Source organism: Macaca nemestrina, chromosome 7, assembly GCF_043159975.1.
Source record: "Macaca nemestrina isolate mMacNem1 chromosome 7, mMacNem.hap1, whole genome shotgun sequence".
Classification (NCBI taxonomy): Eukaryota; Metazoa; Chordata; class Mammalia; order Primates; family Cercopithecidae; genus Macaca; species Macaca nemestrina.
Window position 1 is genome coordinate 1853084 of NC_092131.1, and position 26729 is coordinate 1879812.

At 57.5% G+C, this 26729-nt stretch overlaps 1 pseudogene; it reads left to right on the forward strand.

Annotated features, from left to right (window-relative positions):
• The first annotated feature begins 7604 nt into the window (after nt 1-7604).
• On the forward strand, nt 7605-14673 carry LOC105489912 (immunoglobulin heavy constant gamma 1-like; annotated as a pseudogene).
• The last annotated feature ends 12056 nt before the right edge of the window (nt 14674-26729 follow it).

Genomic DNA, 26729 nt, shown 5'->3' on the forward strand with positions numbered 1-26729 from the left:
GGACGGGCACTGAGGCCCCTGCCCCAAATGCCCACAGCCTGGGGAAAATGAGCAGGTAGATGGGGGAGCAGGTGGATCCCCAGACACACCCACACAGTACACACAGACTCACCGGGGCCGGAGGGGACAGGAGACTTTCCACTACTGCATGGTTTCTCTCCTAATCTCACCCTGGGTTTCTCCCACACTTGATGCAGGTGATGTTTAGCCGAGATTGTGGACGAAGAGTTGGTGCTGGAAGGGGTTAGCCATCTGGGAGGTGTTGCTATGGGATGCAGGGATTTTGCAAGTGAGAAGGACGTGATCATGGGGGAGCGGAGGGCAAACTCTCACGGGTTAAAATGTGTTCCCCTATAAATTCATGTGTTGAAGTCCTAACCCCTAGGACCTCAGAATGTGACCTTGTTTGGAAACAGAGTCTTTGCAAGTGCAATCAAGTTCAGATGAGGTCACCCTGGAGTAGGGCGAGCCTCTGATCTGATATGACTGCTGTCCTCATCAAAAGGGGAAATCTGGGCACAGACAGCATGTGGGGAGAACGCCCTGTGAAGATGGCGCTGCTTCCACAAGCCAAGAGCGGCAGAGACAGCTGGCAACACCCAGCAGCCAGGAGAGAGCCTAGGACAGAGTCTCCCGTGACACAGAGGAGTCAGCCTCCATCCCAGATGCCCGGCCTCCAGAAGCAGGACAGAATAAACTTCTGCTGTTTCAGCCACGCAGTCTGGGGTGCTGTGTTACCAGGGACACAGCTAACAGATACGGGTGTTGTCCTGAGCCGCCAGCCCCAGAGGCTGCACGAGAACTCCCTGCCCTAGCCCAGCACAGTCTCCCCGGCCCCCTAGGTGTGCCATGGGCAGTGTGGGGCTCCTCACTCCATCCTCCCCCAGTCTGGGAGGTTGAGCCCATAATGAGTTCCATGGGGTGAAGCCAGAGCTGGAGGCTGGGAGCCAACTGGGAGCGCACGGCCGGAGGATGGATTTCCCCAGGGACCCACACGTGCACCTTCACCTGCCTCCTAGACATTCTCTCTGAGGGCACGGCTGGTGCCAGCTCGGGGATCCAGCAGGGTCACAAGGGTGAGCCGGGTCCTTGTGGAGAGCACACTTAGTGGGAGGGACATGATTTCCCCTCGAAATGTCCATTCTGGATGCTTCCTGTTCCATGCTGGATGCTTCCTGTTCCATGCTGGATGCTTCCTGTTTCATTCTGGACACTTCCTGTGCTACACCTCCTCAGGCTTTTGGTCTTCCCACTCCTTCTGGCTTCAACCCGTCCCCTCCTACCTCCCACCTCCAAGTCAACCCTTGCCCAGCTCCTCCCTCTCTCCAGAGATTCCGCCTGGCACGGTCCCTGCTGAACTCAGTCCAGGCTCCCCCAGCACAGATGGGACCCTTGCACCTGCCCTTGGCCCTCCCCACTTTGCATGATACCAGCACCCCCAGGCCCCAGGGAGACCCCATTTCTCACTCTACTGCTGGCCCAGTGGCCCTGGAGTCCCACTGCAACTCGGGTGTGCCCCTGGCCTCTCAGGAAGCTGAGTGCCCTGCCCCTAGCCAGGCCATCCCCTCTGCTCAGTCCCAGGGCCCTGCTCACTACCTCTTCCCCCCACCTGCACCAAAGGCTCTGGCCGACTCTGCCCAGGCCCTGAACAGGCCGCTCTGACTCCCCTCTGCTGGTGCACTGCCCTGCACCACCTCAGCTTCAGTGTGTTCATCCAGCTGTCCCATGTCCCCTCGGTCCCTAGGAGCAGAGCTGGTGGCCCTGGTTCCTGGCAGTCCATCTTGTTCCTTCTGGAGCGCCAGCCTCAGGGGCCTTCCTGCCCAGGGTACACTCGAACCAGCCCTGGGACCCTCCTGGTCTCAAGCACACATTTCCCCTGCAGCCCGACCCACCCCTGCCTGTGAGCTCAGCCCTGAGCCCTGGAGCGCCTTCCCTTCTCCGTCCCAGCTCGCCCTTGCCAGCTGCTCAGCGGGATGGGCTGACACTCCCCTCCCTGCACCATGAGTGAGGGCCACCTGGAGAGACCCCAGGCAAAAGCAGCCACCAGGGCCCAGTGGGGGCCAGAAGGCTCAGGTGGGAGGCCCAGGTATTAAGAGGCTGAGACCATGGGCGGAATGGGCATGATCCTAGCCAGTCTCAGTCCAGCCCCAGGGAATCAGGGACAGAGAAAAGAGCAGCGCACAAGGTCCAGGCTCCCCATCTTCTCCCGTGAGGATGGGGGCACCCACCACCCCCATCCCCACACACCCAGGAGGCAGCCTCGGCTGTGTCTGGACTCCCCCTCGCCCTCTGACACACAAACCACCAGAAGAAAAGGGAACTTCAGGAAGTAAGCAGTGCCCCCGGTTTCAATCCTGTTCTTAGTCTTTGCAGGGTGCAGGGGTGGAGTTCCCACCTCTGGGGACCTGGGACCTGAGCTGTGTTTTCCTAGGAAGACAAATAGCAGCTGACAGCGGGGGCGGGGCAGCCCACATGAACCGCGACAGAGCAGGAAGGGCTGGGACCCCTACCTCGATGAGTGGGGTCAGCACAGGGCAGGAGCACAGGCTTGGGAGGAGAAGGACAGAGCCTGGGGGCAGCCATGGATCTCCTGGACCTGAGCTGCCGAACAGGCTGCAAGAGGCTGGGGAGACGCTGGGGCGAGGCCGGCCCCACATGGAGGCCCAAGCGGAGCCAGCATGGGGGAGGTGGGCAGGCTTCAGGCACCGATGCCCACCCAGTGCCAGACGATGGGGCCCGCGGGCAGGTGCTTCCCAGCCAACAGGGAAGGACACACTAGAGGCTGACTGAGGCCTCCAGGACCACCGGGCTGGGATTACGAGGAACATGATGGGATGCGGCAGAGCCGGCCATGGGGTGATGCTAGGATGGCCAGGACCGACTTGAGCTGAGGAGGCAGCAGAGCGAGGGAGGAGGAGAGGCCCCAGGGAGGGGTTGTCCAGGCCGGCAGCATCACCGGAGCCCAGGGCAGGGTCAGCAGTGCTGGCCGTGGGGCCCTCTTCTCAGCCAGGACCAAGGACAGCAGGTGAGCCGGGAGCAGAGCAGGGAGGGTGATGTGGCAGCAGGACGGGAGGGTGGAAGTGAAGGATCCCAGAGGCAGAGGCAGGGACAGGGGACGGACAGGGGCTGGGCTCAGAGCCAGCTGACGGGGCTGGGGCACCTGCTGGTGGGGAGCAGGGCTGTGGTCAGCAGCGGAGAGGAGCGGAGAGCTGTGCTGAGTGCATGGGCGCGAGGAGGGAAGAGCCCAGGGAGGCCCAGAAAGGCCCAGAGCACAGCAGGCCTGGGGCGAGGGAAGGGGCTGAGGATCTGTGGGTTCCAGGAGCTGACCCAGCAGAGCAGAGGCCACTGAGGAGCTGAGGTTCAGGAGAGGCTTCCAGAGCAGGAGCAGTGCCGGGACGGGAGGATCCAGGAGCTCATCCAAGAGGGGGACATGGGCAAGAGCAAGGGGCTCTGCTGGGGAGACCTGACTGGACATGGGGTGCTCCACAGCGTAGGGAACAAGCCAAGTGCCGCAAAAACAAAAATGAGGCCAGAAAAAAGGGCCCAAACCTGGACAGACGGTGCCAGGACAGGCAGGGGGCAACAGTGGCCTGAGTGACGTTGCTGCCCCGGGTTGAGGGAGGGTAGAATGAGCAGGTGGCAGGCATCGGAGCTCAGGGGACCAGGACCGAGCAGCCGCAAGTGAGCAGGGGCTGGTGGGGGCAGGAGGAGCTGGGGGCAGCTCCTGGAGCCCAGGGGACCAGGACCGAGCAGCCGCAGATGACAGGGGCCAGTGGGGGGGGACAGGATGAGCAGGGGGAAGCCCCTGGAGCTCATAGAGCCAGGGCAGAGCCGTCGCAGGTGAGAAGGGCTCAGTGGGAGATGGGCAAGCAGGGAGCAGCCTCTGGAGCTCAGAGAACCAGGGCAGAGCAGCCTCAGGTGAACAGGGGCTGGTGGGAGGCAGGACACGCAGGGGTCAGCTCCAGGAGCTCAGGGAGCTGGGGCAGAGTAGCCTCAGGTGAGCAGGGCAGGTGGGAGACAGGAGGAGCAAGGGGCATCTTCTGGAGCTCAGGGGACCAGTGGAGGGCAGCCGCAGGTGAGGAGGGCCAAGTGGGAGGTAGAACAAGGAGGGGGCAGCCCCTAGAGCTCAGGGGATCAGGGCACAGCAGCCTCAGGTGGGCAGGGCAGGTGGGAGACAGGAGGAACAGGGCCATCTCCTGGAGCTCAGGGGACCAGGGGAGAGCATCCGAAAGTGAACGGGGCCAGTGGGAGGCAGGACGAGCAGGGGGCAGCCCCTGGAGCTCAGGGGACCAGGACAGATCATCTGCAGGTGAGCAGGGTCTGGTGGGAGGCAGGAAGAGCAGGGGGCAGCCCCTGGAGCTCAGAGCACCAGGGCACAGCAGCCTCAGGTGAGGAGGGGTAGGTAGGAGGCAGAATGAGCAGGAGGCAGCCCCAGGAGCTCAGGGAACAAGGCAAGAGCATCGGAAGGTGAGCAGGACTGAGGCTCAGCCTCAGGAAGCCAGGACAGAGCAGCGGCAGGTGAGCAGGGCCGGTGGGAAGCAGAGGGAGCAGGTGGGCAGCCCCTGGAGCTCAGAGAGCCAAGGCAGATCACCCGCACGTCAGCAGGGGCAGGAGGAGCAAGGGACAGGCACTGGAGCTCAGAGGACCAGGGCAGAGCAGCCATAGGTGAACAGGTGCAGGTCGGGGGCAGGAGGAGCAGGCGGCAGCTCCTGGAGCTCTGGGGACAAGGGCAGACCCGCTGCAGATGAGCAGGGCCAGTGGGAGGCAGGACAAGCAGGGGACAGACACTAGAGCCCAGGGCACAGCAGCCACAGGTGAGCAGGCCAGTGGGAGGCAGCACTCAGCCCCTACACTTTGGTAGGATCTAGGCAGTTGCTGGCAGCTGACAGCTGAGGGCTGATGAAAGCACAGTGCAGCCTCCTGGTGCAGGGAAGGGGGTGTAAGCCCATCCCACTGAGCAGTTGGTCGAGCAGCCACAGGTGCACAGGGCAGGTGGGGGCAGGAGGAGCAGGAGGCAGCTTCTGGAGCTCAGGAGACCAGGACAGAGCATCTGAAGGTGAACAGGGGCCGGTGGGGGGACAGGATGTGCAGGTGGAAGCCCCTGGAGCTCATAGAGCCAGGGCAGAGCAGTCGCAGATGAGAAGGGTTCGGTGGGAGATGGGCAAGCAGGGAGCGGCTCCTGGAGATCAGGGAACCAGGGCAGAGCAGCCGCAGGTGAGCAGGGGCTGGTGGGAGGCAGGAGGAGCAGGAGGCAGCACCTGGAGCTCAGGGGACCAGGGGAGGGCATCTGAAGGTGAGCAGGGGCAGGTGGGAGGCAGGACGCGCAGGGGGCAGCCCCTGGAGCTCAGGGAACCAGGGCAGAGCAGTTGCAGATGAGAAGGGTTCAGTGGAAGATGGGCAAGCAGGGGCAGCCCCTGGAGCTCAGGTGAGCAGGGCACAGCAGCTGCAGGTGAGCAAGGGCTGGTGAGAGGCAAGATGAGCAGGGGGCAGCCCCTGGAGCTCAGGGAATCAGGACAGAGCAGCCTCAGGTGAGCAGAGCAGGTGGGAGGCAGGACAAGCAGGAGGCAGCTCCTAGAGCTCAGGGAGCCAGGGCAGAGCAGCCTCAGGTGAGCAGGGCAGGTGGGAGACAGGAGGAGCAGGGGATAGCTTCTGGAGCTCAGGGAAGCAGGGGAGGGCATCTGAAGGTGAACAGGGGCCAGTGGCGGGCAGGATGAGCAGGGGGAAGGCCCCGGAATTCAGGGGACCAGGCAGAGCAGCCGCAGGTGAGCAGGTCCTGGTGGGAGGTAGAACAAGTAGGGGTTGGTTCCTGGAGCTCAGGGGGCAAGGGGAGAGCATCAGGTGAGCAGAACTGAGGCTCAGCCTCAGGGAGCCAGGGCGGAGCAGCTGCAGGTGAGCAGGGCCGGTGAGAAGCAGGGGGAGGAGGTGGGCAGCCCCTGGAGCTCAGAGGACCAGGGCAGAGCAGCCGCAGGTGAGGAAGGGCAGGTGGGAGGCAGAATGAGCAAGGGGCAGCTCTTGGAGCTCAAGAGACCAGGGCAGAGTAGATGCAGCTGAACAGGAGCAGGTCGGGGGCAGGAGAAGCAGGCGGCAGCTCCTGGAGCTCTGGGGACAAGGGCAGACCCGCTGCAGATGAGCAGGGCCGTTGGGAGGCAGGACAAGCAGGGGACAGGCAGCAGAGCTCAGGGATAGAAGCCACAGGTGAGCAGGCCGGTGGGAGGCAACACTCAGCTTCTACACTTTGGCAGGAGCTGGGCAGTTGCTGGCAGCTGGCAGCCAACAGCGGAGGGCTGGTGAAAGCACAGTGCAGCCTCCTGGTGCAGGGAAGCGGGTGTGAGCCCATCCCACTGAGCAGTTGGCAAGGGTGAGCTGGGATGGAGAAGGGAAGGCATTCCAGGGCTCAGGGCTCAGCTCACAGGCAGAGGCAGGTCTGGATGCAGGGGAACGTGTGCTGAGACCAGGGCTGGCCCCAGTGGACCCTGGGCAGGACGGCCTCTGAGGCTGGCGCTCCAGAAGGAACAAGATGGGCTGCCAGGAGCCAGGGCCACCAGCACAATGAAGCTGAGTGGAGGTGGTGCAGGGCAGTGCACCAGCACAGGGGAGCCAGAGGGGCCTGTTCAGGGCCTGGGCAGAGTCGGCCAGAGCCTGTGGTGCAGGTGAGGGGAAGGGGTAGTGAGCAGGGCCCTGCGGCTGAGCAGAGGGGATGGCCTGGCTGGGGGCAGGGCACTTAGCTTCCACAGACGTCAGGGCACACCCGACCTGCCGTGGGAAACCAGGGCCACTGGGCCAGCGGCAGAGAGAAATGGGGCCTCCCTGTGGCCTGAGCGTCCTGGCGCCATGCAGGGTGGGGAGGGCGAAGGGCAGGTGCAAGGCTCCTACCTGTGCCGGGGGGCCTGGGCTGAGCCCAGCAGGGACCTTGCCGGGGGAAGCTCTGGAGAGAGGGAGGAGGTGGGCTGGTGGCCGAGAAGGCCAGGCCAGGGCTGGGAGGGTGAGGGTGTGGTGACTCAGCCTCCGGAAGTAATGGAGGACACTGGGGAGGCAGGGGGCATCCATGCACTTAGGGTCCTGACCTGGGCTGGTGCACACTGGGGCTAAGGGGAAAGGGGGGAGACGCTGAGGAGGAGGCTCCCGGGGGCTATTCCAAGGCAGGAGGTTCCGGGGCCCTGGGGCTGAGGGTGCCGACCCTATGCAGTGTCTGGCCCCTCTGCTGCACAGAAAAACAGGGCCCTGGAGGGCAGAGGGCAGGCTATGACCAGGGCCCTGGGGAAGTCAGGCCCACTCACTACGGGAGGGCCACGCTGGGGCGGCAGGGTCAGGGGCTTCAGGGGGCCTCGGGGGACCCACGAGAAGCCCTCTGAGAACAGTGGCCACTGGTCAAGCCAGGCACCCATAAAAGGCTGGAGTGGGGCCGACGGGCATGAGCCGTTCCTGAGGTGGCACCGATGGCCAGAGCCGAGGCCAAGCTAGAGGCCCTGGGCTGTGCTGACTCCCTGCAGACACAGAGCACTAACCCGGCTGCCCAGCCCCGCCTCCTAGGCTGCAGGGGTGCCTGCAGAAGGGCACCGAAGGGCCGCCACTCCTGTAAGCCTTCTGGGGCAGGCTGGGCCTGACCTTGCCTTTGGGGCAGGGAGGGGGCCAAGGTGAGGCAGGTGGCACCAGCCAGGTGCACACCCAATGCCCGTGAGCCCAGACACTGGTCCCTCAATGAGAGACAAGAACGGAGGGGCCTCTGCGCCCTGGGCCCAGCTCTGTCCCACACTGCAGTCACATGGCGCCACGTCTCTTGCAGCCTCCACCAAGGGCCCATCGGTCTTCCCCCTGGCGTCCTCCTCCAGGAGCACCTCCGAGAGCACAGTGGCCCTGGGCTGCCTGGTCAAGGACTACTTCCCCGAACCCGTGACCGTGTCGTGGAACTCAGGCGCCCTGACCAGCGGCGTGCACACCTTCCCGGCTGTCCTACAGTCCTCAGGGCTCTACTCCCTCAGCGGCGTGGTGACCGTGCCCTCCAGCAGCTTGGGCACCCAGACCTACGTCTGCAACGTCGTTCATGAGCCCAGCAACACCAAGGTGGACAAGAGAGTTGGTGAGAGGCCAGCGAGGGAGGGGGGGTGTCTGCTGGAAGCCATGCTCAGCCCTCCTGCCTGGACAAACCCTGGCTGTGCAGCCCCAGCCCAGGGCAGCAGGGCAGGCCCCGTCTGTCTCCTCACCCAGAGGCCTCTGCCCACCCCACTCATGCTCAGGGAGATGGTCTTCTGGCTTTTTCCACCAGGCTCTGGGCAGCCACAGGCTCTGCACACACAGGGGCAGGTGCTGGGCTCAGACCTGTCAAGAGCCATATCTGGGAGGACCCTGCTCCTGACCTAAGCCCACCCCAAAGGCCAAACTCCACTCCCTCAGCTCGGAAACCTTCTCTCCTCCCACATCCCAGTAACTCCCAATCTTCTCTCTGCAGAGTTCACACCCTCATGTGATGACCCAACTCCCCCATGCCTACCGTGCCCAGGTAAGCCAGCCCAGGCCTCGCCCTCCAGCTCAAGGTGGGACAAGTGCCCTAGAGTGGCCTGTGTCCAGAGACAGGCCCCGCCCGGGTGCTGACGCGTCCACCTCCATCTCTTCCTCAGCACCTGAACTCCTGGGGGGACCGTCAGTCTTCCTCTTCCCCCCAAAACCCAAGGATACTCTCATGATCTCCCGGACCCCTGAGGTCACATGCGTGGTGGTAGACGTGAGCCAGGAAGACCCCGAGGTCCAGTTCAACTGGTACGTAAACGGCGCGGAGGTGCATCATGCCCAGACAAAGCCGCGGGAGAGGCAGTTCAACAGCACGTACCGCGTGGTCAGCGTCCTCACCGTCACGCACCAGGACTGGCTGAACGGCAAGGAGTACACGTGCAAGGTCTCCAACAAAGGCCTCCCGGCCCCCATCGAGAAAACCATCTCCAAAGCCAAAGGTGGGACCCGCGGGGCCCGAGGGCCACGTGGACAGAGGCCGGCTCGGCCCACCCTCTGCCCTGGGAGTGACCGCTGTGCCAACCTCTGTCCCTACAGGGCAGCCCCGAGAGCCGCAGGTGTACACCCTGCCCCCGCCCCGGGAGGAGCTGACCAAGAACCAGGTCAGCCTGACCTGCCTGATCAAAGGCTTCTACCCCAGCGACATTGCTGTGGAGTGGGAGAGCAACGGGCAGCCGGAGAACACCTACAAGACCACCCCGCCCGTGCTGGACTCCGACGGCTCCTACTTCCTCTACAGCAAGCTCACCGTGGACAAGAGCAGGTGGCAGCAGGGGAACGTCTTCTCATGCTCCGTGATGCATGAGGCTCTGCACAACCACTACACCCAGAAGAGCCTCTCCGTGTCTCCGGGTAAATGAGTGCGACACCCGGCAAGCCCCCGCCCCCCGGGCTCTCGGGGTGGCGCGAGGATGCTTGGCCCACACCCCGTGTACATACTTCCCAGGCGCCCGGCATGGAAATAAAGCACCCAGCGCTGCCCTGGGCCCCTGCGAGACTCTGATGGTTCTTTCCGCGGGTCAGGCCGAGTCTGAGGCCTGAGGGGCACGAGGGAGGCACAGCACGCTGGCCCAGGCTGTGCATGTGTGCCTGGGCCACCTAGGGTGGGGCTCAGCCAGGAGCCGCCCTCGGTGGGGCTGGGGGCTTTGCCAGCGAGGCCCTCCCTCCAGCAGCAGCTGCCCTGGGCTGGGCCACCAGAAGCCTAGGAGCCCCCTGGAGACAGGCACACAGCCCCCGCCTCTGTAGGAGACTGTCCTGATCTGTGAGCTCCCTGTCCTCAGACCCCCTGCCCACTCGGGGGCATGCCTAGTCCATGTGCATAGGGACAGGCCCTCCCTCACCCATCTGCCCCCACAGCACTAACCCCTGGCAGCCCTGCCCAGTCTTACACCCGCATGGGGACATAACCGACTCCTGGGGACATGCACTCTCGGGCCCTGTGGAGGGACTGGTCCAGATGCCCACACACACACACTCAGCCCAGACCCATTAAACCCCGCACTGAACTTGGCCGACCACACAGCCACCACACACACACACACGCACACGCCTCGCACAGAGCCTCACACGGGCGACCTGCACAGCACCCAGATCACAGCAAGGTCCCCACACACGTGAACACTCCGCGGACACAGGCCCCCACGAGCCCCACGCAGCACCTCAAGGCCCACGAGCCACTCAGCAGCTTGTCCACACGCTGACCAGCTCACACAAACCCAGCCCTCCTCTCACAGCAGAGCCCCTGCAGCCGCCGCACACACACAGGCCCCCACACACAGGGGAACCCACGCCACATCGCGTCCCTGGCTCTGGCCCACTTCCCAGTACCGCCCTTCCCTGCAGCTGGGGTCACCTGAGGGGTGGGCTTCACCATCCTCCTGCCCTCTGGGCCTCAGGGAGGGACACGGGAGACGGGGAGTGGGTCCTGCTGAGGGCCGGGTCACTATCTAGGGCCGAGTGTCCGGTGGAGCCCCGGGGCCAAAGCTGGTGCACAGGGCGGGCAGCTGCGGGGAGCTGACCTCAGGACACTGTTGGCCCATCCCGGCCGGGCCCTACATCCTGGGCCCCGCCACAGAGGGAATCGCCCCCAGAGGCCCAAGCCCAGCGGGACACGGCACTGACCACCCCCTTCCTGTCCAGAGCTGCAACTGGAGGAGAGCTGTGCGGAGGCGCAGGACGGGGAGCTGGACGGGCTGTGGACGACCATCACCATCTTCATCACACTCTTCCTGCTAAGCGTGTGCTACAGTGCCACCGTCACCTTCTTCAAGGTCGGCCGCACGTTGTCCCCAGCTGTCCCTGACACTGTCCCCCATGCTGTCACAAACTGTCCCTGACACTGTCCCCCAGTCTCTCAAACTGTCCCTGGCACTGTCCCCCACGTAGTCCCCACTTGTCCAACAGTGTCCCCCAGGCTGTCTCCACTTGTCCCTGACACTGTCCCCCATGCTGTCACAAACTGTCCCTGACACTGTCCCCCATGCTGTCACAAACTGTCCCTGGCACTGTCCCCCACGTAGTCCCCACCTGTCCAACAGTGTCCCCCAGGCTGTCTCCACCTGTCCCTGACACTGTCCCCCATGCTGTCCCCACCTGTCCCTGATACTGTCCCCCATGCTGTCACAAACTGTCTCCTACACTCTCCCACAGGCTGTCCCCACCTGTCCCTGACGCTGTCCCCCACTGTCTCACAAACGGTCCCTGGCACTGTCCCCCACGCTGTCCCCACCTGTCCAACAGTGTCCTCCAGGCTGTCGCCACATGTCCCTGACACTGTCCCCCATGCTGTTCCCCATTCCTGATACTGTCCCCCATGCTGTCCCCTATGCTGTCCCCATCTGTCCCCAACACTGTCCCCCACACAGTCTCCACCTGTCCCTGACACTGTCCCCCACACTGTCCTCACCTATCCCTGACACTGTCCCCCACTCTGTCCCCTACAGTCCTTGGCACTATTCCCCATGCTGTCCCCTCCTGTAGGCAAACCTGTCCACCATGCTCTCTCCTCCTGTTCCTGATACTGTCCCCCATGCTGTCCCCACCTGTCCCTGACACTGTCCCCCAAGCTGTCCCCACTGTCCCCAACACTGTCCCTCACACTGTCCCCCACACTCTACCCACCTGTCCCCAACACCATCCCTCACACTGTCCCCACCTGTCCCTGACACTGTCCTCCATGCTGTCCCCACCTGTCCCTGACACTGTCCCCCACGCTGTCCTCACCTGTCCCTGACACTGCCCCCACGCTGCCTCCTGTCCCCGACACTCTCCTCAGTGCTGTCCCCACCTGTCCCTGACACTATCCCCCACGCTGTCCTCACCTGTCCCTGACACTGCCCCCATGCGGTCCCCACCTGTCCCCGACACTATCTCCTGGACTGTACCTACCAGTCCAACACTGTCCCCCACACTGTCCCCACCTGTCCCCTCCTGTACTTGACACTGTCCCCCATGCTGTCCCCACCTGTCCCAACACTGTCCCCCATGCTGTCCCCTCCTGTCCCTGACACTGTCCCCTACACTATCCCCACCTCTCCCCTATACTGTCCCCCATGCTGTCCCCACCAGTCCCCAACACTGTCCTCCATGCTGTCCCCACCTGTCCCCAACACTGTCCCCCATGCCATCCCCAATCCCCAACAATGACCCCCATGCTGTTTACTCCTGTCCCCTCCTATCCCTGACACTGTCCCCCATGCTGTCCCTATCTGTCACCCTCATGGTCTCCACCTGTCCCTGACACTGTCTTCCACTCTGTCCCCTACAATCCCTGACACTATCCCCCATGCTGTTCCCTCCTGTCCCCAACACTATCCCCCATGCTGTCCCCACCTGTCCCAGACACTATCCCCCACGCTGTCCCACCTGTCCCCAACACTGTCCCCACCTGTCCCCAACACTCTCCTCAATGCTGTCCTCACCTGTCCCTGACACTGTCCCCCACACTGTCCCCACCTGTCCCCGACACTGTCCTCCACGCTGTCCCCAACACTGTCCCCCATGCTGTCCCCTCCTGTCCCTGACACTGTCCCCCACACTATCCCCACCTCTGCCCTACACTGTCCCCCATGCTGTCCCCACCAGTCCCCAACACTGTCTTCCACACTGTCGCCACCTGTCCCCAACACTGTCCCCCATGCTCTCTCCCCATCCCCGACAATGTCCCCCATGCTGTTTCCTCCTGTCCCCTCCTATCCCTGACACTGTCACCCATGCTGTCCCCACCTGTCCCCCACATAGTCTCCACCTATCCCTGACACTGTCTCCCACTCTGTCCCCTATAATCCCTGGCACTGTCCCCCACACTGTCCCACCTGTCCCTGACACTGTCCCTCATGCTGTCCCCTCCTGTCCCTGACACTGTCCCCCACACTATCCCCACCTGTCCCCAACACTATCCCCCATGCTGTCTCCTCCTGTCCCCACCTGTCCCCTACACTGTCCCCCATGCTGTCCCCACCAGTCCCCAACACTATCCTCACCTGTCCCCAACACTGTCCCCCATGCCATCCCCAATCCCCAACAATGACCCCCATGCTGTTTACTCCTGTCCCCTCCTATCCCGACACTGTCCCCCATGCTGTCCCCACCAGTCCCCAACACTGTCCTCTATGCTGTCCCCACCTGTCCCCAACACTGTTCCCCATGCCATCCCCAATCCCCAACAATGACCCCCATGCTGTTTACTCCTGTCCCCTCCTATCCCTGACACTGTCCCCTGTGCTGTCCCCACCTGTCCCCCTCATGGTCTCCACCTGTCCCTGACACTGTCTTCCACTCTGTCCCCTACAATCCCTGACACTATCCCCCACGCTGTTCCCTCCTGTCCCTGACACTGACCCCATGCTGACCCACCTGTCCCCGACACTGTCCACCATGCTGTCTCCTCCTGTCCCCAACACTGTCCCCCACGCTGTTCCCACCTGTCCCCAACACTGTCCCCCACGCTGTCCCACCTGTCCCCAACACTGTCCCACATGCTGTCCCCATCTGTCCCTGACACTGTCCCCCACGCTGTCCCCACCTGTCCCTCACACTGTCCCCCATGTTGTCCCCTCCTGTCCCTAACACTGTCTCCCATGCTGTCCCCACCTGTCCCTCACACTGTCCCCCATGCTGTTCCCTCCTGTCCCTAACACTGTCCCCCACGCTGTCCCCATCTGTCCCTGACACTGTCCCCCACACTATCTCCAACTGTCCCCAACACTATCCCCCATGCTGTCTCCTGTCCCCACCTGTCCCCTACACTGTCCCCCATGCTGTCCCCAGCTGTCTCCAACACTGTCCCCCATGCTGTTCCCAATTCCCAACAATGACCCCCATGCTATTTTCTCCTGTCCCTTCCTATCCCCGACACTGTCCCCCACGTTGTCCCCACCTGTCCCCCTCATGGTCTCCACCTGTCCCTGACACTGTCTCTCACTGTGTCCCCTACAATCCCTGACACTATCCCCCATGCTGTTCCCTCCTGTATGCAACACTGTCCCGTACACTGTCCCTGATGCTGTCCTCCACACTGTCCCCACCTCTCCCTGACACTGTCCCCCATGCTGTCCCCACCTGTCCCTGACACTCTCCTCCACACTGTCCTCACCTCTCCCTGACACTGTCCCCCATGCTGTCCCCACCTGTCCCTGACACTCTCCTCCACACTGTCCTCACCTGTCTCTGACACCGTCCCCCATGCTGTCCCCACCTGTCCCTGACACTCTCCTCCACACTGTCCTCACCTGTCTCTGACACTGTCCTCCATGCTGTCCCCATCTATCCCTGATGCTGTCACCCACACTGTCCCCACCTGTCCCTGACGCTGTCTTCTGTGCTGTCCACATGCTATTGATGCCCTGGCTCTGCTCTCCATGTCTAAGCCTCAGAGCAGGCAATGGTGAGGCCCTGGCACCTGGGTCGCCTGAAGGGCGGATGTGCCTTAGGGGCAGGGTTGTGGCCTGGGTGGCCTAGGGGTGGGTGGGCCTCGGGGGCAGGGCAATGACCTTGGTAGTCTGAGGGGTGGGTGGGCCTCGGGGGCAGGGCTGTGGCCTCACTCACTCCTGTGCTGTGCCTTGCCTACAGGTGAAGTGGATCTTCTCCTCGGTGGTGGACCTGAAGCAGACCATCGTCCCTGACTACAGGAACATGATTGGGCAGGGACCCTAGGGCCACCCTCTGTGGGGTGTCCAGGGCCGCCCAGACCCCAAATAGGAGCCGTGGGCAATGCTCAGCCACCATCCAGGCCACGCCTGACCCCTGACCTCACCACCCTCAACCCCATGGCTCTCTGGCCTAGCAGTTGCCCTCTGACCCTGCCATACCAGACACGCCCCCCCTTCCAGACCCTGTGCATAGCAGGTCTACCCCAGACCTCCGCTGCTTGGTGCATGCAGGGCCCTGGGGGCCAGGTGTCCCCTCAGCAGGACATCCCTGCCCTCTGGCCCGCCAGGTGCTCACACAAAAGGAGGCAGCGGCCGACATACCAGGCGCCCACCCAGGCAGGAGCTGGCCCTGGAGCCACCCCGTCCACGCCAGCCTCCTGAACACAGGTGTGCTTTCCACATGGTGAGTGGGAGCATCAGCCACCAAGGCGGGGAAGCCACAGCACCATCAGGCCCTGCTGGGGAGGCTTTGGAAAGCTGCGAAGGCTCAGTCAGACGGCCTTCCTCCCAGCCCGCGGCCAGCCGCCTCCATTCTGGGCACTCCTGGGAACAGACATGAGGAATGAGGTTGTTCTTATTTCAAGCCACGCACGCTGCTCTCCGGCTCCTGGGAAGAAGCCTCCCATGGAACAGCGTCTCGGTGCCAGCACCGCCCCTTGGCTGCCTGCCCACGCTGCTGGATTCTCACGTGGAACTCGACCCACAGGGACAGCCAGCCCCAGAGTCTGCACTGGGAGAGGAGTGACCAGGCCCAGGACACGGCCACCTCCCACCCACTCCACTCCGCCAAGATCACTCAGAGAAGAGCCCAGGACACGGGTCGCTACAGGAGCCCTACAGGGCAAGGGTGAGGACAGCCCAAGGAAGGGGTGGGCATCTGCCCAGACAGGTCTGCCAGAGGAGGCCTGGTGACCAGGTCCCAGGCAGGCAAGACTCAGCCTTGGTGGGTCCTTGGGACAGAGGAGGCCCCAGAGCACCGGGGAGAGAGGTGGAGGGACACCAGGAGAGCCAGGAGCGTGAACACAGCGGAACTCATCACAGAGGCTTAAGTCCAGCCCCAAGTCACGTGCAGCAGGAACAAGCAGCCACTCTGGGGCATGAGCTGGAAGCGAGACGGCAAAGAGGGTGCCCGCGGCCTGGGGAGAGCGGGGCTGCCGGCCACGACTGCTGGACAGAGGCTCCCACGCTCTGCTGCCCGCGTCACGCCGTTCGGTGAATGTCACGCAGAGTCTGCAGACAGGAAGGGAGGCAGGAGCGGGAGCGCGGCAAGCGCCTGCCTCGGCCGTCAGGGAGGACTCCCGGGCTCACTGGGAGGAGGTGCCACGATTTCAGCTTTGGTAGCTTTTCTCTTCTTTTAAATTTTCTAAAGCTCATTAATTGTCTTTAATGTTTCTCGTTTTTGATGACAATAAAATATCCTTTTTAAGTCTTGTACTTTGTGATGGGAGCAGCCTTCCTGTGTTCACGCGCGTCCTGCGCCCGGTGGGAAGCAGAGTCAGGAGGAGGCTGGTCGAGCTGCACCTCGGGGGCTCCCTGCACACGGCCCCCGCCTCCTGCGGCCACACGCACTGCCCACGCGGCCCTCCCTGGCCCTGTCACTACATGGACCCCCAGGGCTTCTCCTCTTGCCTACGTGGATGCAGTTTCTCCTCCTGCTGGGCACGGTGCTGCCTGCCCTGGTCACTCTGCATGGGGCAGGGCTTCCAGGACAAGCTGGGTTGAGGCCTGGGAGCTGGCTCAGGCTGGTTTCAGCTGAGCCACTGCACAGGGAAGGAACCTAGCTGAACACCCATCTCCCAACACGCTCCCGACCCTGGCGCTGCCCAACCACCTCCCAGAGGGCACCTCGACCCTTCTGCTACCCACACCCAGCAAGGGGTGTGGTGTCCCCACCGAGCCCAGCCAGTGGGGCCCGGCACAGTCACACCTGTGCTCACCATTCCCAAGGCCAAGCTCCCTGCTAACATGGCAGGCCAGGGCCAGGCCTGGAGGAGACGGAACATCAGTCCCATGGCCAAGCTCCCTGCTCACATGGCAGGGCTGGGCCTGGAGGAGACAGAAAGCCCAGTCTGGCATGGTACTCAGGCTGCACATGCCTACCACGCATGGGGGCCACGCGACAATGCCTGCCACACACAGGGGCCATGTGACACACATGTGTACTTACACGGGCTTCACGCAGGGATACACACATTTGCAACCCCAGCACCCACCCAGAACGCTCAGGCACGGGCTCCCCGGGCGGGTCACAGTTCTCTCGCCTTGAGCCGCTCCATGTGCCAGGCCCTTCACCCACGTTCCCGTCCCCAGTGCTGGCTGCTGAGCCACACCGTCTTCTCTGTGGATCCCTCCCAGCCCGCTCAGCACAATGGACATGCTCTCTCCCATCCTGCGACTGCACCGGCCTCTTCCCCTCAGCACACACGTCTGCCCGTCTCCCAGGAAACGCGGACCACCACGGTCAGGGACCACCCCACACCTGACCCCAGGTGGAGTCACACTGTGTCCTCCTTCAATATTGAAAAGGGGAAAAGCTGGAGGAGGGGAAAGATAAAGGAGAAAAAATCAAGAGGGGAGGGTCACATTCTTGTGAGGCTTTGATTAGAGCTCACTGAGCCCCCACGTTGCATGAAAAGGAGGGGTGGAGGAAGCAATTACTCGTTTGCCTTGTGCTCAGAGAATCTCCACTTGATAAGAAAATAAACAGAGTAGAAGACGTCAAATATGCATTTTTCTCAGGGGCAGGAGGGACGATTTCTTGTCTCATTTTGCCCCATGCCATGAAGACCGGGCTGTTAATTTATATTGTCAGGGTGAGGGAGGCCACCTGGGGACACCCGGCCTACCTGCTGCTGCTATCAGTTTAGAAACAAGAGGAAACGCATGACTTTTTTTCTTTTTTTATTATTATTATTTCCATGACTCAGCTTCCAAGCTCAGCTTTTCTTTGGGGCAAAATGAGTTTGGAGTACTCAGATTTTATTTTTCTTTCACAATCGTCAAGGTCAGTGGTACGACCAAGGTCACACCCTCAGTATTCAGAAGGGCTGGCCACACCTAGACCCCTGCCATCCCTGATGCTTATCAATTACGTGCTGCGGTCTCTGACACTCTCTCACCATTGTAGAAACTGAGGCCTTGGGGAGGCTGCAGCCCCTGCTCATGGGGACAATGCCAGGCTGGAACCCACATTTCTGACCCCAAAGCTCCTGTACCTTTCACGCACCCCACACCTCCTCCTTGAGTCCAGAACATTGTCCTTGCCTGACTCCCACCCTCAGGGACAAGGGCTCAACACAGCCACCAACACATCACACCCTGAGAAGGTCCCTTGAGCCCAGACAGGTTTGGAGAGCACAAGCCCTGGAAGCTCTGTGAAGGGGCTGCACAGTTCTCTATTCAACACATACTCACCAGGTGGCCACCAGCAGAGATGACACATGGCACGGAGCTCGCCTGGGCCAACAGGACAGGTGTGGGGCTGGGAGGCGTTCCCAGGGCACTGGTTGAAGCAGAGCTGTGGGGACAAGTTGCACCAACCTCACATCTGCTCGTCAACACCTGGTCTCCTGCCCTCCGGGGCCACAGAACACTAAGTTTCCTGGATACTGAGGCTGGGTGGGGCCATGGGGAAGAAGAAATCGCAGTGAGTTAAAAGATCATTTTAAAAAAATATGATCATGACTCACATAAACATGATGACACATTTCAGAGATGCTCTTTATCTCATTAATTAAGGTGCTACAAACAGTTCAAAGAGGAATTCAAATGACTACACTTATATAATTGATTAAGGAATGCTAAAAGGAGTTCATAAATAGATGCAAAATTGCCCTTTTCCCTGGGAGGTGAGGAGGAATCCATTGTCCTTCCAAAGATGAGAACTTGAATTTCTACCAATTCAAAGAGTTTTTGCATCGCTATCAATTATCTACAGCTTCGAGCAGTGGTCCCCAACATTTTGGCACCAGGAACCGGTTCCATGGACGACAATTTTTCCACAGACCAGGATCGGGGGATGGAACAAGGCTGTTCCATCTCACATCATTAGGCATTAGGGTCTCATAAGGAGTGTACAACATAGATCACATGAATCTGCAGTTTGCAATAGTGTTCGCTGCTATGAGAATCTAATACTGCCACTGATCTGACAGGAGGTGGAGCTCAGACAGTAATCCTCACTCACCCCTCTCCTCCTGCTATGTGGCCCAGGTCCTAACAGGCCACGAACCGGTTCCAGTGCATGACCCAGGGGTTGGGGACTCCTGGCTTATAGAGTTGTAAAATAGTTCAAAGAAAATAAAAGATGCAGAGCTCCATAGAATGAAATAACCTGGAAGAGTGTACAAGACGATGCCTTGCTTTCCATTGAAGGCACCTAGTAATCTTTTGGTTCATTTCAGTTTTTCTCAACATTTCCTATAAACATATATAACTAACTGACAGAAACAGATCCATAATATAGAGAAGATATCTGTAAACCAACCCAAAAAATTCAAATATTCAATAGAGGAATAGGAAAGAGAATTGAACAGATGTTTTACAGAAGATATCCAAATAGCCACTAAACATTTGAAAAGATGTTGAACCACACTAGTCAACAGGGAAATGAAAATGAAAAACCACATGAGAGAAAGTCGTTCTGATTCCAATAATGCTGGAGCAGCTAACATCAGACCAGTCCTTCAGCAGATGGCAATTATAAACACTGGAAAAACTGTAAGCACACACAACACACACACACCAATTGCAGGCACTGGAACATGACCAAAAGTAGACAAACACCGGTAAGGATTATTCCTTGAAATATTTGTCTGAAGTCACACCCCAGCGCATGTAACACATGCAGCTAGAGTTCAAGCAGGAAACTGCAGCCCTCCTGCTGAGGAGTGGAATGCAGGGCTGCATTTTCAGAGCAGCTGGAAATGAAGAGAAGATGTCCATAAAGGAGAAGATCACTGAAGGGAAACCCCACAATCTGCAGGTAAACTCCACGGAAACCTCTGGCTGATCCCTTAGGTGTGCGTGGGTAGGGAAAACTCCAAAGGGCCCAGCAGAAAACAATACCTGTAAGGTTGAGAGAACTGAGATTCCAGCTACTGCCAACTGCTGGGCAGACAGACTTTGGGGTCTGAGTCAACTCAAGCTAACTGCTTCCTAACATTGAAAACACAATCAATGCTCTGCTAAGGAAGAATGAAAAATCCAACGTCAGTACCACATGTTATCAACAACATTGAGTGCACATCCAAAATTACCATGTATGCAAAGAAAAATGAAAAGGTGATCCATAGTCAAAAGAAAAAGGGGTCAATGGAGATCAATGCCAAGATGACCTAGATGCAGACTCAGTTATCAGACAAGGACTTTAAAGAAGTTATGTTAAATATGTTCAAAGACTTAAAGGAAAATATGGTTGTAATGAGTGACTAGATGGGGAATCTCTCTAAAAAACTGAAAATATTTACAAGAACCGAATGAAAATTCTACAACTGAAAGTATGATTCTGAAATTAAAAACATCATTTGGCCAGGCACAGTGGCTCATGCCTGTAACCCTTGCACTTTGGGAGGCCAAAAAGGAGGCATCTCTTGATTCCAGGAGTTGGAGACCAGCCTGGGCAACATGGTGAAACCCCATCTCTATTTTATTAAAAAGAAAAGAAAGAGAAAAATATTACTCAAGTTTAATAACAGATTGCAGCAGACATGAGAAGGAACTGAACACTTAAAGAAGCATCAATAAAATATGTCAATTCTTTTTAATTCAGTCCAAAGAAGAGAGAGAAAAATACTGAAAAATGAAAAGAGACTCATTCTGCTGGACAAGGTGAAGAAGCATTCCAAAACATGTGAAACCAGAGTCCAGAGGGGGATGTAATACTTCCATGGAAAGGTCAACCCTAAGCTGTATGCAAATGTACCTGCATAGGCTAATGTGGCAGGCTGATGGCATCTCCCTGGCCAAATGTATGCCCACCTGGAACCTCAGAATGTGACTGTATTTAGAAATGGAGTCTTCACAAATTAGGGTAAGGACTTGAGATGACACCATACTAAATTTTGGATGGGTCCCAAGTCTAAACACTGGTGTCCTCATGAGAGGAGAGGACCCAGACACACATGGAAGTAAGCCATATGATGACAAAAGAGAAGATGAGGGGCATTTTGAGCCACTTGTGTTTGTCCATTTGCATTACTGTAAAGAAATACATGAGGCTGGGTAACTTATAAAGGAAAGAGGTTGAATCGGCTCACAGTTCTGCAGGCTGTATAGGAAGCCTGGCACCAGCATCTGCTTCTGGAGAGGACCTCACAAAACTTGCAATCATAACAGAAGAGCAGGTATGTCACATGGCAAGAATGGCAGCAAGAGGCTGAGGGGAGTCCCAGACTCAAACAACTAGATTGTGTGTGAGCTCACTGGGGGAGAACTCACTCATCACCAAGGGGATGATGCGAAATCATACATGAGGGATCTGCCCTCATGATCTAATCACCTCCTACCAGGCCCCACCTCCAACACTAGGAATTATATTTCAACATGAGATTCGGAGGGGACAAACATATAAATCATATCCTTCCACCCCTGGCCCCCCAAATCTCATGTCCTTCTCACTTTGCAAAATACAATCATGCCTTCTCAAAAGTCCCCCAAAGCCTTACCTCATTCCAGAATCATCCCAAAATTCCCAAGATTCACGTCTCATCTGAAGATGACTCCCTTCCACCTATCAGCCTATGAAATCAAAGACAAATTATTGACTCCCAAAATACAATGAGAGTGCAGACATTGGGGTAAACAAGCCCATTCCAAAAGGGAGAAGTTGGCAAAAAGAAAGGATCTATATGCCCCATACAGGTCAGATATCTGGCAGGGCAGTCATTAAATCTTAAAGCTCCAAAGTAATCTCCTTTGACTTCAAGGCCCATACCCAGGGCACACTGGTGCAGGGGGTGGGCTCCCAAGGCCTTGGACAACTCTACCCCTGTGGCTTTGGAGGATATATCCACTGTGGATTTTCTCACAGGATAAAGTTGAGTGCCTGCAGATTTTCCAGATTCAGGGTGCAAGCTGCCAGTGGATCTACCATCCTGGCATCTGGAGGACAGTGGCCACTTTCCTACAGCTCCACTACGCAGTGTCCTTGTGGGGACATTATATGGGGGTTCAACCCCACATTCCCTTTGGCACCGCTCTAGTAGAGGCTCTCTGTGAGGGCTCCATGCTGCCAGTAGGCTTCTGTCTGGACACCTAGGCTTTCTCATACATTTCTCAAATCTAGAGGGAAGATGCCAAGCCTCCATCACTCTTGCATTCTTGGGCCTTACAGGCTTAACACCAGGTGGAAGTCACCAAGGCTTATAGTGGCTTGTACTCTCCAAAGAAGCAAGCTGAGATGTTCTTGGGGCCATCTGAGCCAAGGCTGGAGTCAGAGCAGCCAGGATGTGGAAAGCAGTGTCCCAAGGCTGAACAGGAAGCAGTGGCCATGGGCATGGCCCACAAAACCATTCTTTCCTCCTTGGCCTCTGGGCCTGTGATGGGAAAGATCGCCTCAGAGATTTCTGAAATGTCTTCAAGGCCTTTTCCATTTGTTCTCGATATGAGCACTTAGCTCCCTTTTAGCTACGCTAATCTCTCTAGCAAGTGGCTGCTCCACAGCCTGCTTATATTTCTCTCCTGAAAATACCTTTTCTTTTCTAACACATGGCCAGGATGTGAATTTTCCAAATTTTTTATTTTCTGTTTCCCTTTGTTGATGAAAAAAGCCAAACTCTATAAAACACTTGAAGACATTGATTCTGAGCCAAATGTGAGAGTAATGAACGGTGGCATGGCCTCAAAGTGTCCTGAGAACATGTGTGCAAGGTGGTTGGGTTACAGATTTGTTTACGTTTTAGGGAGACATAACACATCAATCAAAACATGTAAAGTATACATTGGTTTGCTTTGGAATAGCAGAACAGTTCAAAGTGGGGAATTGCAAATCACAGGTAGATTTGAAGAGTTTCTGATTGGCAATTGGCTGAAAAAGTTAAATTACCTAAAAAGTTGAAGTCAACAAAAAGCAATGCTTAAGATAAAGGGGGTTGTGGAAGCCAAGGTTCTTCTTATGTAGATGAAGCCTCCAGGTTTCAGAGAGAAGAGATGGCAAACGTCTCTTATCAGACCCTAAAAGGTTCCAGACTCAGATAAATCTCCCCTGAATCAGGAAGAGACCTGGAAAGGGGTGAAGATTCTCTACAGAATATAAATTTCCTCCACAAGAGACAGCTTGGCAGGGCCATTCCAAAATGTGTCAGAGAAATATATTCTGGGATAAAATACTTTAATTTCCTTCCATGCCTGCCACCTGTCATGTGATGCTATACCAGAGTGAGATTAGAATTTGATATCTTATTGCTACAAGGAGTCTGCTTTGTCAGTCTTAAGCTCCCTGTTTTAATGTTAATACTGGTCAGCTGAGCCTAAACTCCAAAAGGGGGAGGTTATAGTGAGGTACCTCCAACCCCTCCCCTGCCTGTCATGGCCTGAACTGGCTTTTCAGGTTTCTTTGGAATGCCCTTGGATTAGCATTTCATTTTTTCATTGACACCTTTTAAATATAAGTTCTAACTTTAAGTCATTTCTTTGCTTTCCTATCTTATAGACTATTAGAAGCAACCAGGTCACATCTTAGAAGTGTCTGCTTAGAAATGTCTTCCACCAGATGCCCTAAGTCATCACTCTTAAGGTCAAACTTCCACAGATCCCTAGGGCATGAACACGATGCAGCCAAGTTGTTTCTTAGGATTTAACAAGGATGACCCTTACCCTAGTTCCCAATAAGTTCCTCATTTCCATCTGAGATTTCATCAGCCTAGCTTTTGCAGTCCATATGTCTACCAGCATTTTGGTGACAACCATGTAATCAGTCTCTAAGAAATTCCAAACTTTCCCTCATCTTCCTGTCTTCTGAGTCCTCCAAATTCTTCTAACCTCTCTGCCTGATACCTAATTCCAAAGCTGCTTCCACATTTTCAGGAATCTTTATAGCAATGTTCCACTCCTCAATACCAATTTTCTGTGTTAGTTTGTGTTACTAGAAAAAAAAAATACATGAGGCTGGTAATTTATAAAGAAAAGAGGTTTGCACCAGGCACTGTGGCTCATACCTGTAATCCCAGCATTTTGAGAGGCCAAAGCAGGTGGATCACTTGAGCTCAGAAGTTTGAGATCAGCCTGGGCAACATAGTGAGAACTTGTCTTGAAAAGACCAGAAGGGAAGGGCAGGAGAGGGTGGGGAAGGGTGGGGGAGGGCAGAAGTGCAGGGCAGAAGGGAAGCACAGGGCAGAAGGGAAGGGCAGGGAAGGGAGAAGAGAAGGAAGGAAGGGAGGTTTAATTAGCTCACAGTTCTGCAGGCCATTCCAGAAACATGGCCCTGGCATCTGCTTCTGGCGAGGCCTCAGGGAGATTGCAATCACGGCAAAAGGCGAAGGGGAAGCAGGCATGTCACATGGTAAGAGGGAGCAAGAGAAGAGAAGTGGCATGTCCCAGACTTTTAAACAACCAGTTGTCACATGGACTAACTGAGGGAGAATTCATTCATCACCTGGGGGATGGTGCTAAACCATTCATGAGGGGTCCAGCCCTGTGATCTAATCACCTCCCACCAGGCCCCACCTCCAACACTGGGCATCACATCTCCACATGAAATTTGGAGGGACACATGTCCAACCCATTTCACCACAGGAAGCTGAAAGAGGCGGAGGGTCCTCTCCTGGAGCACTCAGAGAGAGACAGCCACCAACACCTTGGTCTCCAACACTTGATCTCAGACTCCTGACTTCCAGAACTCTGAAGACATTAATTTTTCTTGTTTGAAGCCACATTTGTGATATTTTGTTGCAGCAGCCACAGCACGGATGTAGCTGGTAACAGAGTTCTCTAGCCTCCAAAATACAAGCCTGGGGTAAATAACTATTGAATTTGACCACATGGAAATCAGGAAGAATGTAATGAGCATCATCAATAGACTGGATGACCTGGGAGATCCTGGCAAGTTTAAAGCTAATCAGAAGTTGGCAACCAAAAAATCCTGTCTTGCAAATTGCCAGGAAATTGCCACGAAAAACTTTAGAAAACAGGGTTAGAGAAAAGATGGAGAAACCCGGATGACTCCCTGGTTTCTGAAGAGGTGCTTAGGCATTTAAGTGAGACTGACGAGACTCCACACTGTACCCTTCAGAAGGGCAGACACTCATGAGATCATTAACCACAGCTCCCTCGCTGGGAGGCAGACACAGAGCTGGAGGCGGCGGCCACAGTTTAAACTAGGTGGACAAAGAAGTGTCAGCACCGGGACTTGCAGGAGGCCTGGGAAGGAGCAGGCGGCAGTGGGGCCTGGACAGCCCTGGGGAAAGGAAGTTACTCGGAGGAGACCAGGGATTTGCATTCGGGCCAAAACCAAGGACAAGAGGTCAGCTGGTCCCAGGGAACTCTGGAGCCCAGCACCCCACCATGGGTGCAGGGGCCTGACAACCCCACAGAGGGCTGTGGGCACCGGGCACCAGCCTGCGGGGGGTCTGAAGGCTGCTGACCAGCCACACACGTCCTGTCTCTGAACAAAGGGTCCAAGAGGCAGCTGCAAACTCGCCCTCCTCAGAGCGGCCCGTTAGCTTCAGCTGGTGTTGGCCCCCGGTCACCACACATGCCCTGACAGTGGGGCTTGGCCTCAGAAAGGGGCCCCTCCATTTGTATTTTCTGTCTGATCCTTGACACGGTGCGGACACCAAAGACCAAACCCTAATCTTGATTCACATACTCTGCAAAGAAATGACTAAGACTAGTTCTTCCAGAGGTCAGTTTTAGAACATGTTTCTTCTAATTCTGCCTTATCTCTGTGCACCAAGAAAAATATCTGCACGTCTGTAGTAAAATGGGAAGGTACCTTCATTTTGTTTGTGTACTAAAGAAAACTTTTAAACTATATCACGTTTTAAAACTTGGTTTTGTGCGTTTTGTATGCTTATAACATTTTCCATAATAGATCATTTGGATGATGCAGTCAGAGTCTTCTGACAGAAAGCAGATCAGTGGATTCCTGGCAATCAGGGAGGCGTTGATTGCAAAGGGGAGAGACTCTTCTTGTTACAACTGTTCGTCTGGATGACGGGGGTGGTTGCAAGACTCTGCATTTGTTGAAACTCACATGTAACAGGATGCATTATACTGAATGCAAACTACACTTGAATAAATATGACTTTTAAAACTTAAAAAAGTTGGAGAGTGGTTCACTGCCCCGGCTTGAGGCCCCCTGGCCACACTGCCTGGCCAGCCAGCCCCCACCCCAACCAGCGCTTGCCTCCAGCATCCCGACAGCCTCCTGACCCCCAGCTTTGTCAGCCCTGGGCCGCTCGGCACCCTCAGGAGTGCAGCCATCCGGGAGCAGCTCGATGGAGATGTGGAGCCCAAAACTGGTGCCGCATCACGTCCTCCTGCCCCCACCAGCCACACACAGACATCAAAGCTGCACTGTCCTCACACACGCTGCCCCCACCCACCCTGGCAGGGCCATTCCAGGCCTGCGGCAGGAGGGCAGATTCTCCCCTGTCACAACAAGCATACCTGCACACACCCCAACACACACCCCAGCACGCGCGCACTCACACACACACACACACACAGGTGTGTACAGCTGAGACACAGCCCGTTCTCATGCAGTCTAGTCCCTGTCACTGAGGGAAAGGGGCAGCACTGTGGGCCACGGGAGAGGCAGCTGGACACAGAGCCAGGCCCTGGTGAAGGCCCAGGCCACTGGGGGAGACTGCCAGCATGGCTGGGTATGAAGGCCAGAAGAGGGCAGGAGGGGCTGGGACACTGTGCCTGTTGGGCCTAGGTGGGAACACGCCGGGCAGGAGAGGAACAGCCCGGCCCCTCACACAGGAAGGGGTGGGGGCAAGGGCAATTTCTGGAGGCCAGGGCAGGGCCACCACCCCAAGGAAAAGCAGAGCAGGGTGAGAACGGACATGGGACTCGGAGCTGAGCAGGCCTGGTGCACCCCAGGAGGGAGACACAGAGGACTGGGGGATCTCA